The sequence below is a fragment of the Cibotium barometz genome, chromosome 18, assembly GCF_041138505.1.
Source record: "Cibotium barometz isolate CiBa-2024 chromosome 18, ASM4113850v1, whole genome shotgun sequence".
Lineage (NCBI taxonomy): Eukaryota > Viridiplantae > Streptophyta > Polypodiopsida > Cyatheales > Cibotiaceae > Cibotium > Cibotium barometz.
In genome coordinates, this window is record NC_141063.1 from 32,614,833 (window position 1) to 32,627,282 (window position 12,450).

The 12,450-nt window shown below is 38.6% G+C and overlaps 1 pseudogene; it reads right to left on the bottom strand.

Annotated features, from left to right (window-relative positions):
* Window positions 1-1,070: 1,070 nt before the first annotated feature.
* Window positions 1,071-8,562, bottom strand: LOC147629218 (uncharacterized; annotated as a pseudogene).
* Between the last annotated feature and the right edge of the window lie 3,888 nt (window positions 8,563-12,450).

Below are 12,450 nucleotides of genomic sequence, written 5' to 3' on the forward strand. Positions count from 1 at the left end.
GACACCAGTGCATAAACGAACATGAATTCTGGTAAACAATGCTATCTAGCTCTCTTTTATTGTTAATTTTTTAAATTGAAACACTCTAACTTTAACTATTTTCAAGCCTTACTTTATCTTTATAATACATATACATACACATATACAATGTGCATGCACATACATAGTACATACACAGATACAATGTGCATGCACATACATAGTACATACACACATAGTAGTACATACATATGTTTAATGTTATGCATACATAATGCAAGCATGCATGCATTACATATGTATGTATGTAAGACATTATGTATATATGTATGTATATCACATGTATATATGTATCTACATTGTATGAATCCATGCATGTGTGTATGTATATACATGCATCTATGTATGTATGTACATTGTATGTATGCATGCATGCATGCATGCATGTATGTATGTAAGCATTCCTGACGAACCGGAGCGGGGAAGGGGATAGGGCCATCCCGGGGATGGGACAAAGATCGATAGTTCAAAAAACTTTATTTAACTCAACTATTTTCAAGCTTTACTTTATCTATATAATACATGTACATAAACATATACATATATAATACATATACATATACATATACATACACATATACAATGTGCATGTACATACATAGTACATACACATATAATAGTACATACATATGTTCTGCATACATAATGCATGCATGCATGCATTATATATGTATATATATATATGCACAGATGTATGTCATATGTAGTACATATGTCATATTATATATATATCTATATAATACATATACATATACATATAAATATACATATACATACACATATACAATGTGCATGTACATACATAGTACATACACACATAGCAGTACATACATATATACATGCATACATGCATTGTATATGTATACATAATGTATGTACATACATAGTACATACACACATAGTAGTACATACATATGTTATGCATACATAATGCATGCATTGTATATGTATACATATATGTATGTATGTAAGACATTATGTATGTATGTATCTCATCCGGCATCTGCTCTCATCCGGTATCCCGTACTCTCTTATTTCCGTACAGAATCTGACTGGTTTTTCGTACGGCTTGCGGAAGGTTTCTGTCCCGCATTCTTCCGTACTGTATGCGGAAGGTTCCCGTCCCGCACTCTTCCGGATCTCCTCTGTACCCGTCTCTCTGCCTTCCGAAACTCCATTCCGGTCTGCATTCCGGTTCATATAGATATTCCGGCTCCTTCCGGATCCGCATTCCGGACCGTATTTTCCTTCAAAATGAAGACTAGAAGCAAACGGTGGCGTACTTCTATTACGCCCCAGACATGTTAGTAATTGACTCAAAATATATTATTTTACTAAGAGGCAAAATATACACAACCAAAAATTAAGTCTTTATGCCAAAATTTTGTATATACATGTCTATATCAAAAAGGGTCCTTACAGTATGTATGCCATATGTATGTATGTATATACATGCATGTATGTAGGCATGCACATTGTATGCATGCATGCATGCATGTATATATATATGTATGTATGTATGTATGTAAGCAATCCCGGTGAACGAAAACAGGGATGGACAAAAAACGGCAATTAAAAAACTTTTTTAATAATAACTATTTTCAAGCTACTTGGTACATGGTACTTGGTGCACTGTACTTGGTACATGGTAATTGGTACATGATAATTGGTACATGGTCCATATAGTAATTGGTACATGGTACATGATAATTGGTACATGGTCCATAGTAATTGGTACATGGTACATGATAATTGGTATATAGTCCATAGTAATTGGTACATGGTACTTGATAATTGGTACATGGTCCATAGTAATTGGTACATGGTACTTGGTACTAGATTCGGTGCTTGGTACTTGATTTAGTATCAGGCTCCATAATGAAACTTCGAACTCGCAATTAGACTTGGTACTTAAGTTGGGTATCATGTTGAAACCTCGTACTTGCAAATGGTTACATGGTACAGGTACGTACAGGTACGTGGTACATAAATTGGTACTTTGAAATCACGTGCTTTGAAACTTCATGGTTCGGATCTTTAAGCTTGAAAGTTAGCTTGAGTTGATACGTATCGTACAATCAGGGATCCCTGCAAAAAATATGAAAATCAAAAGCTTGTCAATATTAGAGCCTAACATAGAAAAACGGTCACTGGAACTGCGATAAAGTTTTTGATTTGTCTCTATCTAGCTTTCCAAGAGCTTTTGAGAAATTGGTGATGCTTGCAATCTTTTGCTTCTTTTGATGTGTTACATTGTGGGCTCGCCTCTTTTCTTGTTTAGGATTTGTTTTGTTTTAAAACATACAAATAAATAAATAACGTTCTAGCTTCTCGCACATACTTAGGCTAATTAACTTACCGACAAATAATTAATTGTTTGACAATAGACAAATTCAGTGATGTAACGAGAACATATGTCAATATATATTATCAACAAATATATGTACATGTATATAATCAACATATATATGTACATGTGTCTATAGTGTGTGGTGATCAATCCTCTCATATACAAAATAGATCAGTAAGTATCACTACGTGATCCATGACTACATGAGTCGCTCCTATTATCAGACTCGGAATCATCATCAACATCAGCACTGCCACCACCCGTGCCCCCAACCACAACACCACCATCACCACCGCCACCACCCGTGTCCCCACCCGGGATCACGCCGCCGTCGCCGCCCGCCTCAGACTCTCGTCGTCGTCCCTCGGCCTCCTGTTGAGCCACCTCTGTCATGTCCTCCTCGCCATGTTGCTCCTGCGTTACTTAGTGAAATCAAATAAGAATATATTACAGTTAATATGAAAATAAACCACCTCTATCATGTCCTCCTCGCCATGTTGCTCCTGCGTTACTTAGTGAAATCAAATAAGAATATATTATAGTTAATATGAAAATAAACCACAAAATAAGTCAGTGATACCCACAAGTGGATCAGTGATACCCACAAGTGGATCAGGCGTGTCCGGAAGTGTTGCCTGTAAAACGCGGTACCCGTAGTATGTAGCGTACTCCATCTCCTGCGTCGTAGGTGCACGACCATAGTCTTTGGTTTGCATCAAGACAGAACCAAAGACTTATTGATTTCTTCATTCAATAATAGTATCTTTGAAAGTTAAAATAAGAACGATTTATACTCAAATGTGGCCACAAATCCATCTCGACCCATCCGGCCTAGTCTAGATGTGTGACCAACTTGCAGTCTCTTTCGTGCTGCCATCTATGTAAATTTCATTAAACAAAATGACATAGATTAGAGAATACTTAGAATCAATCTATCAAAGTTCAAATTAATTCTAATATACATTAGCAAAGGCACGCACCTTCTGCTGAGGAAAAGTGATTCGTAGGCGTCTCTCCTTGCAAAAGTATTGCCATGTCTCCATGCACATATTTGCCCTCCTCTTGTTTGTCTCCACCATACAGTACAGCGTCTGTTTATTTTTCATATTGCATACCATAGAACTTGTTAGATTTCAATGTTTTCTTTCATGCATTGCTTTTTTCTTCTCGATCATTTGATTAATGACTCGTGTTTTTATGATACTTGAAAATCAGATTCGGACCAATCAGAGGGTACACCACCACCTCCTACTCATGGTGATTGGGGTGCACAGAGTTCCAATACTGCACATGAACCCGTTTATGATGATTTCTACTACGACGAGTCTATTATATGCTGGTGCGCTCGTTGTCGTGGCACATATCGGAGGCCATGATGGGAGTGCTTTTCACATGAGATGACTCATGGTACTTTTGAGCGAGCACTGCCACCTGAGGAGTGACATCGATCTATGGTATGTGACTCTTCTCCCTTAGTTCTATTATTGGTTATTTTATAAATCAAAGGCTCATATATAACGTAACCATATCATATATGTAGGTATATTCACTTGATGATGAGGATGACTTCACTATCAGTGGTGCACACGTCCCTCGCACACGGCACGGACAGGTCACTTGTCAGTTGCAGCTCGAGGTTTCTCGACATCCTCTACCTCCTGCTTTGGAGGCCGAGACGGGTGGAGATCATCCGTTGCCTACTCGTTTGCATTCTCTAGTACAGATGTATGATTGCAGACGATACGGAGGATGGCAGAGAGGATCACTTCCTTTAGATGGAGTGGTTTTCAGCTTCTGGGGCAGTCGCTACATGATTGCTCCATCTACCATTAGTGGAGTAGGACGAGGCCTCTTTATTGCACAGGATTTACATGTGCCCCCTTGTTCAGAGTGTTAAGATTCTAGAAATGGGATTGATCATGGTGAAGGACATAGATTAAGCATAAGATTAAGGTGGATTAAACCACACTAAAAACTCCATGACTAGAGAGAGAGGGAGATTGCACACTCAACACTATTCCCTTGTATTGCATATCACAATGAACCATACAATGATATAGGCACTCTAGCCTTATCCCACTTTACACATCATCATCCATGTGGCAACTCCTTTTCCACTTCTTTTGGTCAACACTCACACTCCATACAATATTACATGTGGCATTCCATCTCACCACAATATCTTGCACTTCTAGAGTGCTTTCCCACATACACACAATATCTTGCACCTCTAGGGTGCTTTCCCACATACACACATACACCGCGATTACATCTCTCAACACAGAGGTCACCCTTATGTCTTTCTATGGACCTATATATAGATGGGGTCCATGGCATCAGCTTACTCACTACATTCAGAGCATGAGTACTTATGGATTATGTCTCAATGCAGCCTCTCTTTCTGATCAATAGTAGTCGAGGGATGAGTTCAAGAACCAATTTCACGTTTGTGGAGTGTGAGAATAGTCATGAACCAGAACATATGAGCAGGGATGTAGAAAGATACATAGTTGTCAATGCTATTAGATCATTACGTGCTGGTGATGAATTGCTAGTCAATTATGGATGGCGTAGACCTCCACGAGCATCCTTACTAGATGAGGATTGAGAGCTTCATTGTATACATTTCCTAATGTTATTGGACCTCTTGTACCCTAATTCTATAGTTTAGTTTGCGCCACGTTCTCTACTGTCTCTATTTTAATTTAATAATCATTTTTAATTGTCTGTAACTATTTTGTATCTATCTTTTCTTTTATATAGAAGCATTCTATTGATATTGCCTTCAAATATGTGAGCATCTTGTCGAAACATGTTCACTCTAGATGACAAGAGCTTGTCTGGTTTAAAAACACACGATTGGCACAATTTTGTGAAGGTAAATCTATTAAGATCTTTGAAAGTATTTATTTTAATCTTGTATGTTTGTTGATCGGATTAATCATGTATGTAGCATGTTCTACCCCTTGTTATTGATGGATGTACTATAAGAGGAGTTCTGGATGTGATATATCACCTTGGATTGCTTGCAAGGTATTTATCGCTCATTAATTTTTAGTATAAAATTTTATTTCATATCTTCTTTATTCAATAACATCTCTAATATCTTCTTTCTTTTACTGATAGATGGATTACATCTAAAGAGATTGCCAAAGGGTCAATTCCACAAAAGAAGCGTGAATGTATAGAGCTTCTTTGTTTAATGGAAAAGTAATTTCCAACCTCCTTTTTTGATATCCAATTTCATCTTCTAATCCATCTAGTAGACGAGATAGAGCTCGTTGGTATTGTTAGCACTCGATGGATGTTTTGGGTCGAGAGGTTTATGGGAGTATTGAAAGGTTATGTACGTCAAAAAGCAAGACCAGAGGGTTCTATGGCAGAGGGATGGATGCTTGAAGAATGCATGTATTACGTTTGTGAATACCTTTAGAAAATCGATTCTGAAGCTCCACGCGTATGGACAAATGAGTCATCTTCTACCATGTATGACGAGGTATTGTCCGGTAAGGGAGTCCCTTTTCGATTTAAGATCCAAGATAAATTGGATATTTCTACTTTCATTGTCTATAATAGCGAATGCATGCAACAATTCGTTGATGAGTACGAGGAGGAACTTGCAAGCAAACGAGTTGGTAGACGTAAAAAGAGGAGATCCAGACGTCAAACCAATGTAAATAACAACGGGGATGTACTTACTTTCATGGATTGGTTATACACCCGTATACAACGTGTGGTTAGTGATCATGAGCCAATCTCTACGGAACAAAGAGAGTTTATGATCGGGTGTGAAAAACAGGTAACTTGTTTGGTTTTGAAAACTTTGAACTAAACAAATGAGTATCAAATTTTTTTTAATAATTTATGTTTTGGTGTAGGCTCGAATGTATACCAACATGTGGGCTTATGGACAACATCTTCGGATAAAATCTATTGATGACTTACGTCTAACTCAGGATTCTTGCGTTGTTGCCTCTTTTAAGCAATTATCACGTGCAAGTTCAAGAGACACAAATCTTATCGACAGTGAACTTGGTTACGTGGGAACCATAGTCGGCATTTATGAAGTATCATATCGTATCTTCAAGCAGGTAAATGAGATCTCTCTTCTTGCAACAATAACATGTAGATTTCTTAAAGCTAAACATAATTCTAAAGTTTTGATTCGTGTATTTTGACAGGTGGTTTTGAAGGTGGATTGGTTCTGTGCCGGGTATAAAGGCAATAATGCCACAATGAAAAGAGAACCGTCCGGATTTTGGTCCGTCGACTCCTCGAAGTTATTGCGTGCAACAAAAGAGCCTTACATTCTGCCAACTCATGTTGAACAAGCATTCTTTTACAAGAATACAGATGCTCATCCATGGTGGCAAGTTGTGCATGTCCAACCTAGAGGTCGACACTTGTTTGATAGCGTTGACTCTCAGACAGCGGATCAGGATGATTTGATTACATCCTCGAATCTAGACACATGGACCTCAGAGAGGTGTAGAATTCTTCTATCCGTCGATCATGACGACATTGTAGGTGATGAGAACGACAACAATCCAGACTCTGACACTACAGACACCGAAGAGGAGGAAACAATGGATGTCGAGCCTATGGAGGAAATGAACGTGAACCCAAATTTAACGATTGAGGAGTTCGAAGAAGTCAACAAGGATAATGAAGATGAAATTTTATTGACGGTTTATCTCAGAGATGATGATGAGGACCAGTAGTCTTACGTATCAACTCACGGATCAGCCTATGTTTGGTAAGATTTAATCTCAAAATTATTCATTGTGAAGTCTTGTTTTTTTTTATAAACTTACTAACAAGGGTGGGTGGTGGGGAGTCTCGTGGGGTGATAGCCTCATATGGCTAGTGTCCGGGTTCGATTCCCCTCAAACTTTTTTTTCTTACTCTAGTTGTGTACAGGCTTCTATCTCGCGTTTTAACCCCAGTATCAGCATCTCAACCTTCAGTACCCACAATCAAGCAAGGTTCCTTGGATCGACTTGGCCTAGCAGTAGACCATCAAAGCCAGCAGTCTTCTAGCATTTCGTGGCAGTAGTTCCAGCAGCACCCTCAGTGTGACTACTCGCAGTACCCTTAACCGCAACACACCCCATGTTGCCCATTGGTATCAGAGCTCTCTGGTGGTAACTTTTTGGTCTCATAGGTCATCTTGGCCTTTTGAAGACGTAAATATAGCATTTCATTTTGTTTCATTTCTCTCTCTCTACTTACCGTGCATTGTCGTGTCGATGACTCAGGAGTTTACACATTTGTTTCAGCAACCACTTTCGACTCCATCCTGCCCCAAACTCCGTCTCCAGTGTGTTGATGACATATTTCTTGTCATCCTCGAGTTGATCGCTGCATTGCAAAATAAAGTCAGTTAGTAATTCAAATAAAAAACTGTAATTCATATTCTTTATGTTAAATAATACTTACTGCCATGGTATATGAACTCGCTGTAGATATGACATGCAAAGATCTCTCATCCGTCGTCTGAAGGCGAAGCCGGCTCCGACCTGAAGGATACCCCCGTCAGGTGTGATGTCGCATGTGACACCCAAAGTCCCAGTGCACGTGCGCATCGGCACTGGTGGGGGCATTGGTGGTGTGGTACTCTGCCGCCGCTGATGCCTATGCGCAATACAAACATACGATATATTGAGATGTGAGTTCGTAAAAAATACTTGATATTTAATCCGTAATCACCATAAAAGATATACTTGCGGGAGGAACGGCCACTACCCTGTGAATCAGGTGTCACTTGAGTACTAGGAGGTACATTAGGAGTAAGCTGCTGACTCTCGTGATGTGATGTAACTGGGATAGGAGTCCTAAGCAAACAAAGACGTCAAAAGGATATATATATTAAGAATTCTATATGTAAAAAATGGATGACATTACTATTTTATCAATCAAGAAGCTTACCGATGTGTAGTAGTATGTGCATGCCAAGACGTCTCCACTCCTGCATGTGGCTGGGAGGATGTACCCTCTCCAGGTCGTACGGGCATACTGAATCTCCCAAGAATCTCAATCGCGCCGTCTAAACTCGCATCATCCATCTCCACATAATCTGTCATGGCCTTTGACAGTGTATCTCTAGAAAGTCCAATGCCTCATAGCAAAGACTTGATGATCGCCAACTTCACTTTACAGCCGTGGTCACTCATCGTATCTATATATTTAAAACAGTTATATGTCAGACTAGAGATACATTATTAAATACCTGGACTTTATGACACACACACAAACAGAATCCTCGCTCAACACCAGATTGGCCCCGAAGTCCGGCGCCCCTTGTGGTATTTATTTCTTCATTAAGAGATTGAAAATAGAAAGCGGGAGTGCAATTGGGCACTCCATTTGAGTCCCAAACAGTGAATTTCAGCTTGCTGTATTTTCTGTACAGACCTGTTTTCAGCTCTATACAACCACCACACTATCTTGGTAGAGCCTAGCAAGGTCCCTCTGCAATCTGGCATCAACTGGGCCTTGGAACAACCCAAAAACGGCATTGATTTAGTGCTGAATTGGACACCTGCGTGGTGAGGTAACTACCCTGAGCAGCAGTTAGCTGCTCCTGTTCTTGTCAAAGGAGGCTCTTGCCTCAGCCAAAAAGCATATTCCCCACATAGCTGTACATAATTCATGAGAGTAGCCCACTAGAGGGGCATTACAATAGCTGAATATAGGTTAAGAGAGGCTGTGGGGAGCAAGCTCAATCCTCAATGCATAGTGAACAGGGAAGGGGAAGCTCCAATAGCTCTTAACTTGCAACAATCCACCTGAAAAATCACAAAAATGAGCCCAGGGGGAAGATAATCGAGCGCCCAGGGAAAACAACTGCAGCAAAGTACACCACCTGGTGACAGCTGGAGGACCCAGTAGCTGTCCGACTACTCAGACATCAGTCGTGGAGTGTCTCACTGCTGGCCGATTGGATGTATGCAGTCGTGGGCCTCATGTAACACCATATTAGTGAATTTGAGAATTTCCCAATTCCCATTTTTGAATACTTAAAAAAGGGGACATGGATAACATGTTTGTAAGTTTCTCAAAACCCTATCATATGACCTATCGTTGGAAAGCGCTTGAAAAATGGAATCTAAAGAGCTATAAAGCACTCATTTTGGATTAGTGGTGTTCAAGTTATGGTTAATCCAAACTTTTGACCACGTGTCCCAAACTTGTGGGAAATTCCCATATTCCCCAATATAGTGTTATGTGCTGCTGGCCGACTGTTGCTACAGTCGTGGAGGGCCTTTTCAGTAGGCCGACTGCCCATCTGGGGGCATATAAATAGGCCCCCAGCCCCATACCACTCAGTGTATCATATCGGGATCTTCTTGTGTATATCAGAGCAGCAGAGTTACACGCCTACATCTCTCTCTCTCGTGCTGTTTTTCTACATGCGTTTTTTGCTCTTGTGTTCCCAGATCTGGTCATCATCTCCGCTGCGTATTCTGACAACAACCTGGGGACACAGAGGGAACTGTCAGCAGGTGTTGTGGCTCGGCACTGTTAGCTCCTCATAAAGCAAGGTGTACATATCACGCTCATTCCGTGGGATCTCTGGGATCAGGGATTTCATTAACGTCTTCACAATTTCGTGATCACGTTAACAAAACCTGTTGTTAACATAAAAATTCTTGTGATCACAATGTATATTCACGGGCATTTTTTATGACCTGCAAAAACCTTCTCTGCCAGTAATCCCGCTGGGAAAATGTCATTTCCCGGCGGGCCCGCCGGGAAAACCCATTTTCCCGGTGGACAAATTAAAAAAATTAAAAAAATAAAAAAAAATAAAAAAAATAAAAAAAATAAAAAATAAAAAAATCATGTTCACAGTCATTCTTACCATTTTTGGGCCTTCTGGACTCATTTATGATGTCAAAAGTTCAAAATTCTTGGCACCAAAAAAGTTTTGTATAATTTGCTGGCCTTAAGTTCAATTGACACACCAATTAAATCTAACTATACTTACATCAATTGACTCAATTGTCCATGACATTATTGCACTCAATTGAGCCCAATTGGACTCAATTACACTTGATTTACACTCAATTGATATTAATTGGGTGTCAATTGATGTCAATTGTGCCTAATTCGACGCAATTGAGCCCAATTTACACCCAATTTACATAAATTGGGTGTAAACTAAGTATCAATTGAGTCAAATTGGACTCAATTGATAATAATTAGATGTTAATTGATATTAATTAAGCCCAATTGACTTCAATTGGGTGTTAATTTATTACAATTAATGTCAATTAAGCTCAATTGAGCTCAGTTGACATCAATTGGGTGTCAATTGATATCAATTGAGCTCAATTGAGCTCAATTGGGCTCAATTGCACTCAATTGACACTCAATTGGGTGTTAATTGCATTCTATTGTGCTCAATTGAGCCCAATAGGTGCAATTAACATCAATCGGGTGTCAATTGATCACAATTGGGCTCAATTGGGCTCAATTGCACTCAATTGTGTGATCGATTGTGTGTCAATTGATGTCAATTGAGCCTAATATGATACAATTGAGCTCAATTCACACCCAATTGGATGTAAATTGAGTGTCAATTGAGCCGAATTAGAATCAATTGATAGCAATTAGGTGTTAATTGATATCAATTAATATCCAATTAATATAATTAAAGTTAATTAAGTCTAATTGACTTCAATTGGATAATTTGGGTGTCAATTGAGCTCAATTGGACGTAAATGACATCAATTGGGTGTCAATTAACATCAATTGAACCTTATTGACATCAATTGGGTATCAATGGAGCCTAATTGACATCAATTGGGTGTCAATTGATGTCAATTGAGCCCAATTGTTCAGCTAATTGTGTATCAATTAACACACAATTGATGTCAATTGGGCTCAATTGACATCAATTGGATTCAATTGACACACAATTGATGTCACATGGGCTCAATTGACATCAATTAACACCTAATTGATGTCAATTAATATCAATTGGGTGTCAATTGATTATAATTGATACTAAATTGAATGAATTGAGTCCAATTGACATCAATTAAGTCTAATTGGATATTAATTGATCAATTGGGCTCAATTGATATCAATTGACACCCAATTGGACTCAATAGGGTGTTAACTGATGTTAATTGAGCCCAATTGACATCAATTGGATGTTAATTGAGCTCAATTGGATACAATTAACAATAATTGGGTATGAATTGAACTCAATTGACATCAATTAGGTGTCAATTGAGCCTAATTGCATCCAATTGAACTCAATTGACATCAATTGGACAAATTGCATCCAATTTAATTCAATTGACATCAATTAAGCCTAATTGCATCCAATTTAACCCAATTGGACTCAATTGAATCCAATTGGACTCAATTGACATCAGTTAGGTGTCAATTGAGCCTAATTGTATCTATTTGGACTTAATTGACATCAATTGGGTGTCAATTAAACCCAATTGGAGTCAATTGATATCAATTGGATGTTTATTAATGTTAATTGAGTTTAATTGACATCAATTGGGTGTTTATTGATGTCAATCGAGTCTAATTAGATGCAATTGGACTCAATTGGGTGTGAATAGACTCAATTAATATCAATTGGGCTCAATTGATATCAATTAGGTGTGAATTGATGTCAATTGAGCCCAATTCGATGCAATTGATATCACTTGGGTGTCAATTAGACTCAATTGGCACCCAATTGATGTCTATTGAGTCCAAGTGGATGATGTCAATTGATATCAATTGAGCCCAATTGATCAATTGACACCCAATTAGACTTAATTGATATCAATTTGACTCAATTAGGTGTTAATTGATATCAATTAGACTCAATTGGGTGCTAATTGATGTTAATTGAGCTCAATTAGACTCAATTGACATCAATTAGGTGCTAATTGAGTGTAATTGATGTCTATTAAGCCTAATTTGGCTTAATTGACATCAAGTGGATATCAATTGACTACAATTGATGTCAATTGAGCTCAATTGACATCAATTGGGTGTTAATTAATGTCAATCGAGTCTAATTAATATCAATTAGGTATCAATTAAGC